This window comes from Lontra canadensis, unplaced genomic scaffold (assembly GCF_010015895.1).
Source record: "Lontra canadensis isolate GAN:19392208 unplaced genomic scaffold, GSC_riverotter_1.0 scaffold11, whole genome shotgun sequence".
Taxonomy (NCBI): Eukaryota; Metazoa; Chordata; class Mammalia; order Carnivora; family Mustelidae; genus Lontra; species Lontra canadensis.
In genome coordinates, this window is record NW_022631005.1 from 7,873,310 (window position 1) to 7,882,649 (window position 9,340).

The 9,340-nt window shown below is 36.8% G+C and overlaps 1 long non-coding RNA gene across 1 annotated transcript; it reads left to right on the forward strand.

Annotated features, from left to right (window-relative positions):
* The first annotated feature begins 1,224 nt into the window (after positions 1-1,224).
* Positions 1,225-8,438, forward strand: LOC116866938. Its single transcript, XR_004382512.1, has 3 exons — positions 1,225-1,309; positions 2,391-2,447; positions 8,030-8,438. It is a non-coding gene; the product is annotated as an uncharacterized LOC116866938 (long non-coding RNA).
* The last annotated feature ends 902 nt before the right edge of the window (positions 8,439-9,340 follow it).

Genomic DNA, 9,340 nt, shown 5'->3' on the forward strand with positions numbered 1-9,340 from the left:
TTCCCTGTCAACGTTGCGTGAGTTCCAAGAAGTTAAGGCCCTTTCCTCCTCTCATAACCAAAGGACAATTTAAAAGAAAGTGTTAAAGTGAGAATTTTTCTTTTTTTATAAAAGTAAAGAAAAAGAAAAATCAAATAAAAAATTGCTGCCAAGGGGGAAAGAGAATTGGAGAACTGTGACAAATCCCTCTGGGGTCCAGATTGTTGGCGCAATGAGGAGAGGTTAGAGTGAATGGAACAATGGGAAATCAGTCATGAGCCTGAAGCGAATCATTTGGCTTCTGAACAAAAGGGGGAAGAACCAATATTTTAGAAAGGGTAGAAAGCCCAGGGAGCTCGTGCAGAAGTAAGTTCCTTTATTCAAGAACAAAAAGTCAAAGAGAATTAATAGATGATTTACTGGAGCCTGTCTGGCATCTGAGAACGACTTACATGTTATAAAGAGGTTTCCTTTCCCAGATAATTGAAACAATGGTAGAAAATATTGCGTTTAAGAAAATATTTGATAATATATTTTCAGACTTTTGAATATATTGTTTAATTTCCTTCACAATTATAAACGCAGGGGTCTTTCTAAATCTAATGAGTGTCTGACTGTGTTGTTTTTGGTTTACCTAGAGATTGCCATTTTCCTCCTCAATTGCTTTAATTATAGTAGAGCTGGGTGTGCATTTTTATTTTCCATTTCCTATACTGTGTGACAGGAAATGTAATAAAGTCTTTGAATGATTGTGTAATAATAAATAAACAGAACTGTTGCTTAAAAAGCTGTACTGCTATTAGCTAGCTTGAAATGAGTGCTTATCTGTTATAAGTCTGGATTCTATGTGTGGAGGATGTTTTGGAGGGGTCAGCGTACAATGTAGAAAAGTGTAGGTTGAATGAAAGTTGAAGAATCCCTTTGAGTGGGTTATGAATGTACTATAAAGCCCTTTTCCCATGAAATAATTGAGTGAATTGCGTGCTGGATTTGGAAATCAGCATTGTTCATCTGCCCATAAAGTGAGATTTTCCATTATACTAAAAAATAAAATGACTGGTAGGTAGAGAAGAGATTTAGGTATCTGACTAGGAGAGTGTAGAGAAGGCCAGTGCTGAAAATATCAGATTCATAAAAATGTTTTGTTGTTGTTGTTGTTGCTCTAGGTGGAGTGCCCAAATCTGATACCCAAATTTTTGTCATCATCTTTATGGACTATATTTTTCCTTTCTATGGGCCAAAACAGAAGGCATGCTGGAGCAAGAAGAAAGAAAAAGAGAAACCCAGTCAATGCGTGGCTACCATATGCTATGCTAGACAAAATCACAAGGTAAGACTCTTAGTTGACAAAGTTTGCCATTCAACTTAGCAAAAATATTTAACACTCACTCCAAGTAGGCATAAATCTATGTAAATAGGAAGAACAGGGACCTGGGATCCTAGATGGAGCCTGGCATCTGGTCTTGATGCTGCATCTAACTTGCTGTGCAAATTGAAGTATGTCACATAATTTTAATTGGGTCTCAGTTTCTCCATTTGCCAAGTAAGTTGAACGAGGTGTTCTTCATGATCTTTTTGAGTTCTAAGATTCTCCGATTCTGTAATTCATGTTGAAAATGTTAAAAAGTGTCATAAATAAGTTACAAATAAGATACTATGGAATGTCAGAGGAAGAAATTTCTTACAATTTTGAGCTTAATGGAAGACCTTGTAGATACCAGTTTCACATGTGGAGATAAAGGAACATACCTTCAAGTCAGAAGGAGGTGCAAACATATGGAGAAGAAAAGGGTAAGGCTGTAACAGAGAACAAGGAATTAAACTTCTTAAGAGCCCATTGCTTTTTCTTTTAAAGAGAGGCAGCCTTTATTAAAAAACACGCATAACACACAAAGAACCTCTCTAATAAAAAAGTCTTAGGTAAATGGGAATCAAAGGTTAAAGTGAAAACGAAATTCTATTTCTGATATCCAAAAAAATATAATCTCACTGAATAAAACTTGTACAATATAAAAATTATAGGTATGGGAATAAAACTCATGTGTAATTCCAATATGCAGAGAGAATTACTGTTAATATTTTGATATCTTGGTGTACTTCCTTCTAATCTTTATTTTATGCATAAATATACATATATTTGTATAATTATGCTCCCATTGTACACATTATATTAGTACCTATTTTAGATCTTAATGTATCATACAGGATTCTTCCCACCTGGTTCCTTTTTGGGAAAATTTAATTCTGGGCTTCTCAGTCTGCTTTGTCAGGAATCAGCCTGGTCCTTAATGATACTCTAATCAGTTTCAGGAGAAAGCGCATGTTAAGATTTGGTCATAACAGGAATATTTATTAAGAAAGATTGTTATTTTTTTCTCCAAATAATCAATTCACTTGCTGTTACATTCTAGCTTCCTGGAGGACAAGGATGAACCTCTGGTCCCACACAGGATTGGACTTGACATGGAGTAAGTGCTCATATTTGCTGAACTGCACTTTTAGTGTAAATGGTCCTTTTAGAGGAAGGACAAATGCCCAATGTCTTTCCTGCTGGCAGCTAGAGAAAACTTTTGTGCATTTGGCAATTCCTGATCAAAAACACTATTGCTTTACTTGCCTGGTATTTTCTTATATTTAGTGTATATATATATACATATATATATACGCACACACATACATACATACATATATAAAATACCTAGTATCTATATCTATATCTATATCTACACTGTAAAAATATATATAAGAAAAAGCTAAATTTGACTTAAAGAAAAACGTTAAGTAACTAATAGGACACAAGAGTGATGAGGATATGGCAAAATTGTGAAGGTTAAGCCTGAATGACAAATATTTAGAAATACAACTCTACCAGATTTCCTGAACCAAGCAAAGAGTACGAGTGTTTTTCCTATTTTCTTTCTTCCTTTATGTAGGAGGAAGTACTTAGTATCCGTATATGGATTATTCCAGATTGGAAATACTCTTTGCATTCCAGGTTACTCTTGCATTACCATTCAGCGGATCTAACGGACTCAATTTCAACCTCCTCTGAGGACTCAACCAGTTCTTGTCAACATTTTTTCAAACACCATTTGTTGTTCCCTTATTTTTATTTGTTAATTATGATACTGTAATTGCATTTCCCTTTTCATCAAGAAGTGTCAAGTGTTCTACGGGAAAGCTGTGATGATTCTAGTAGTTTAAAACATTTAGCCACATAATACAGAGTTCTAATTTGTGCTCTGCATTTAACAAGCTCTTATAGGGGCACCTGGGTGGCTTGGTTGGTTAAATGTCTGACTCTTGGTTTCCACTCAGGTCGTGTTCTCATGGGTCGTGGGTTCAAGCCCCACACTGCGGTCTGTGCTCAGTGAGGAGTCTGCTTGAAAAGATTCTCTCCTTCTTCATGCACCCCCATGTGCACTTGCTCTCTCTAAAATCAATAAATAAATCTTTAAAAAAATGCAACCTATTAGATTTGAGATGGACAGCTCTGCTGTTGATAAAGTGAAATAGATAATCTCTTTAGGGTTACATACAGTTCTACAAAAATACTATGTTCCTGAATGTCTGATTTCTGTCTTTAAGTATGTTATGAGGTTAGAGTTGTCCTTGTTTGTACTCTATGGTCAGCCACACCTGAGCTAGAGTTCCCAGAAGTCACTATGATCTGTGTGATTTCAGTTTGCTCCATTTCCCCGATTGATGGATATTAGATTGAAATCCCATAATTTCTTTTCTTCTTCTTCTTCTTTTTCTTTCTTTATCCCCCATAATTTTTATGTAGAACACTGGTTTTAGATGTGAGACATTACGTAAGAACGCACAATCACCCAGCCCATTCAGTGCTGTGGAAGGTACATTTTAAAATTCTGATACACATAGCAATCAGGGTTATAATTAACCCTAAAGATTTTAATTCCCTGGGGGGGAACCTTCCAGTTTTCACACTCCCAAATCCAAAGTGCCGATGTGAAATGTTTGGTCTTATACAGTGTAATTATTGTGTTCATAGACGATCATTCACGAGTTTGCTTTTGGTTTAAAAAATTCATAATACCTAATTCTTTTTTAGGCTTTTAAGTTTAGCTTACATATACTATCAATTGGTTTATATGTTTAGAAAATGTTAATCACATTTAAAGATTCTTGGATATTTGGTCTAATTTAAACATAATCAAATATTATAAAGTGCTTTTATATTTGTATATTTTATTATCTGTATACCTGTTCCTTTGAGTTAATAATACTTCCCAAACACTGTTTTTTAAAATAACTGTAAGTGAAACTCAGAAATATGTTGAGCCTAGATTCTCAATGCTTTGTATAATCTTAGTAATACATCAACTTAAAATCATAAATCTAAACCTAAATTATATACTTTCAATCGGAATCATAAGACTGGCACTCTAATAGACCTAATTCTTTTAAACACTAAAAGTACAGAAAATACCAAATATGGGCAGACTTCTTTCTAACACAAAATATTAATATCATGGTTTTGATTTTCTTAAACATTTCCATACTTAGTTTTAAGTCCTTGGAGTTGAAAGACATGAACTCCCTAGGTCAGATGGTGGCCATCCCAGTTACCTGAGGTTATCTATGATTAGATATTTGCATCAGCTCGCTGTTCAGATTCTGTGGAAGACCTTGATGCGATGCAATGAGCCACATGTGTAGTGGTGAAACCAATGACTCAGGGACTCAGGCAGGATGATCCTACAGCCCATAACCCTGGATTTGAGTTTCACAGATTGCTTCATTCTTTAATGCGTTCAGAGAAGTCTGCAAGCTCTAATTAGGATAATGATTTGATTGATTTTACATTGCTTTGTCTTCTAAGATATGAGCAGGGCTTTCCCTTCTAACTCACTTTTGATCTTAATGAGATTCTAAAGTATAAAATATCTATTTGAAACAAATTTAAAGATTTTTAAATTTGATAATAGCTTAGAAACTTTAGTTGTCCTAATTTTAGCTGCTCACAAATTTTAAAATGTATCTGGTTGACACTGGATATTTCTCATGTTTTTGTTGGACTTGAAGTCCCAACTTAAAAGACCTATGACTAGAAAGGGGCACTTGGGTGGCTCAGTCAGTTAAGCCAGCTGCCTTTGGCTCAGGTCTTGGTGTCAGGGTGCTGGGATTGAGCCCTACATCCAGCTCTCTGCTCAGGGGGAAGCCTGCTTCTCCCTCTCCTTCTGCCTGCTGCCTCTCCCGCTTGTGCTCTTTCTTTCCCTCCCTCTCTCTCTGTCAAATAAATAAATAAAATCTTGAAAAATAAAATAAAATAAAAGATCTATGACTAGAAAGGAAATCTCCAGCCTGAGTTTGTGGACCCTCCCAAGCTTAGTTAAATGGTCTTGAGTATGCTCCTACTTAGGGTCGGACATGATTAACACCGGATATTGGGTTCATGCTAATCACTTTAGGAATCCAGAGACCTTTACTTCTCCATGTAGTATAGAATTCAGATCAGGCCTAGGATGAATCCTGCAAGTGAGGAAAAAATATGATTGGCTGGGAGAGACTTTAGCCTAATAATACTTCTCATCTTTACTTATTTATTTATTTTACTCAATTAATTAATTGATTAATTAATTTTTATTGACACATAATGTATTATTTGCTTCAGGGGTACAGGTCTGTGAATCATCAGTCTTACACACTTCACAGCACTCACCATAGCACATACCTTCCCCAATATCCATAACACAGCGACCCTATCCCTACTGCCCACCCCCATCCCAGCAACTCTCTACCTCTCCTTTTTAAATTTAAATTTAAATCTATGTAGAAGCACATTGTCTAGCTGAGTTATTGGTCCTATACCAGGGCAATATGACACTCACTTTCCCCATCGTTTCTTTAGAATAAACTAGTTAGAAAAAATATAAGGATGTCAAAATAGTAGAGAATGTTGTCTATTTCCCAGACTCCTCTTGGAACTTAGTAAATGACAAATAAGATTATAAAGCTGTATTTTGCTCTAATAATAATTAGCTGATTTTTCACACTAAGATGTTGCTTTTGGGTATTGATGAGGGCTAGTTTAATTTTTTTTTTTTTGAGGATTTATTCATTTTAGCAAGAGAGAACATGCCTGAGAGTGAGGGAGGAGCAGAGGGAGAGACTCTGAGGCTGACCCCCAGAAGAGCATGGAGCCCAATTCCAGGCACAATCTCAAGACACATGAGATCATGATCTGAGTCAAAAGCAAGAACTGGATGCTTAACTGACCCGAGCCACCAAGGCACCACTTTTTAGCTATTAATTATTATTTGATGATGGCATTGGGTTTTCCTGTTTTACCAGCCAACATGTGTTTGTAAGCTGGTTAGTAGGGGTTGGATTCAGTCTGAGGATGTGGAAGGAACAGCTGACCCGAGGCAGAGACATCCTGGCGGGTTGTATTAGCATCAGGACACCCCAGACTCTGTAATGCAACTATCTAGTCCATCAGAACACAACTCTTTGTCTAGATTTATTGTTCTTTCTTACAGCTTTCTATTCTTTATTTTATGCTCTTGCCATCTTTGATTTTTAAATTTTTTTAGTTGATAAGATGTCATTTTCAGAAATCGACTTGAGAAATTTGTCTTTTCTAACTTGGGACTAATTCACAGCCATTCCCTCCCCTCTCCTCCCCTTAAGAGAAAATATTTTCTGTGTTTTATTCAACAGTTTTGATGTCTTTGAATTTACTTTTCCTAAGCATAGGAAAAATAGGATGTCTAAGTAAAGCCTCAATTGCAGAGTACAAATTTATACCTTTTTCCCCTTAATGTGGATAACAATGTGTTCTAATAAAAGGTAAGGCTTTATTTCAAGGGCACTCTCTGGGTGATGCAGATTCTTGGATTCCTCTGTGTTTTGTTGAAACTCATTATGTGCCTGAATGACTAAAGGGAGAATGGATGTTTTTATATTCCTCAATGGATGTCAGTTGTAATCAAGTTCAAGCAGCAAACAAAGCTCAAAGTGAATGAACACAGGGTGTTTTCTATCAGTGGCATCTTCATTTTTGAACCATTGTGCCATTCACAATAAAAGAAACAGACAGACTCTGTTGTAAGCAAACACTGAATATCTCAGTTTAGTTCATTCAGATTATTGTGGATGTATCATTAACATAGGAGTGACCTGGAAGGGAGCCAGTTTCTCTGTTCTGTATCTAAAAATGGATCACTGTACTGCTGAGAATACTGTGAAGCCAATGTAGAAAATAATTTATTTTGGAAGGATACAGCATAAAAGGCTGAAAATTCTCAATCTAGATATTAAAGAATGATTGAGGACTTGTTTGCAAAGCCTCTATGGCTAAAGGACTAGCTTTCTTTCCCTGGTCTTTTTAAACAAATGATATTCTGCTCATTTCTTGGTGGATACATTATCACTGATATTAACAGGAATCAAAAGTAAACATGAACTTTATACCAGTTTTTTTTTTCCAGAAAATACTCTTAGTTGTAAGAAAATTAATATGTTCAAATAGCTCATGTGAAAAGGGAAATAGTGTTCACCGAAAAATATGAAGACCTTATGGCATCTGAGAAGAGTAAATACGTCAAGTCAAGATTCTAAACCTGCCGTCAGGAACTGCGCTTCCTTGTTCTGTCTCTCTCTCCCTCTATGGGTGTTTTCTCCATTCTTCTATCTCTGAGTCAGCTTCCTGAGCTTATCCATCTTGCATACGGACCTATCTGACCACCTCACGTTGACTTGACCTGATCTTTTAGCTCTAATTTCTACATCCGATGGACTCAGATTTCCAGCATCTCAGTTTCAAAATCCTTACAGGTAAATCTGATGGATAGTTAGTAATACACTGACTGTTCAAGAATTGTGGAGCAAGGCTGTGCAGCCTAGGGTGTGGTAGGCTCTAATGAAGTAGCTGTGTTAGGAGCAGGCAGTGATACATATGTCTGTTACAGTTTCCACAGTGTGTTTATGTCAATGGCCTTAAAACTTTTTCCACCATGATCCTGAGGCAGAAATAATTTTTTTCATCTCCATGTTAATTCCTTTTTTTTCTTTTTCCTCAAAGTTTGGGACAGTCTTTATTGGAGCTTGGAATGTCACTGTGATCCACCTTAATCAGAAGCAGACCATGGGCAAATGTGCTGCAACAGGGGTGGACACCCAGCAGGGGCCACCCGGGCTAGCCTGGGAACCTCGCTTGCCTGTAGGCAGTACCCAGGCACGCACACGCACGTACACGCATAGATACGTATTAATTCTTGAAGCAGTACTTCCTCTTATTACACCTGATACACTCTAGTCTTCCCTTTTCTATTTCTTCCTATCCCAATTCATTCCACTACATAAAGGCATGCTGCTCTTGTCTCACTAAATTGATTTCATGCTCCTCTAATGAGTTGCAACTTTAGTTTCAAAAGCACTGGTCTATACTTTTCTTTATATTGTTTTCCTTTGTAGCACTTACTATAATTATTATTGGCTCCCCTGTTAAATTTTGCAGTTTCCTTTGTAGGAGATATCACAAATAAAAAAATAGCTTCCCTTGTTAAACTATAATCCACGTTAAAGCAGAGACTGTGTCTGTCTTGTTTACTACTGCATTCCCAGCACCTAACAGAGTTCCTGGCACATAGTAGATGCTCAATTGAGTAAATATTGATGAATGAATAAATGAAGACCCAAACAGATGGCACCTTTAATGGGCTCACCTGGTTTTTTGCAAGAAGTACATTCAGATACATATAAAACCGGCTAATCTGGCATGGCTCTGCTGATGGAAAAAGCAGATGGAAAGGCCCAGCAGGACACTCCATGGAGCAAGAAGGGCAGGCCAAAGAGCAAGTTTCCATATAGTCACCGGCAGCTGCCTGAAATTCTTCCACCAGGGAAAATCTCCTGTGATAGAGGAGGAGCCAGTGTCAGGTCTGAGCTCGGATCTCTTGGTTCTCATCTAACATTTATTCCACCATTCACGCCTCGTTGGTTACATGTGCAAAATTTCATTTTTGGTATTTTCATTTTTATCTTTACAGCACATCATAGAGAAAGAAAGAATCACACAATAACTTCACAAAAGATACCATGATACCTGCTTTCCAGTGAGACAAAGACATCTGGTTGGGAGATTAATAACACACAGAGCTCTACTCCCTCTCTTCTTGCTAGCCTCCTCCTGGCAAATCATGGACTCCCATCACATCAAGATTCATTTAACTCACTTCTGCAATTTATGGCTCCTACTGCTCTCTACCAGTTATTTCAAAAGCTACTTCTTATAAATGGCTATTTTTAATGGCATCATGTGCTTTCTTTTCCTGTTTGCCAAGATTCTGAATCTACAAGACATTTTTTTTTTAATTTAAAGGATTGCGTTTTA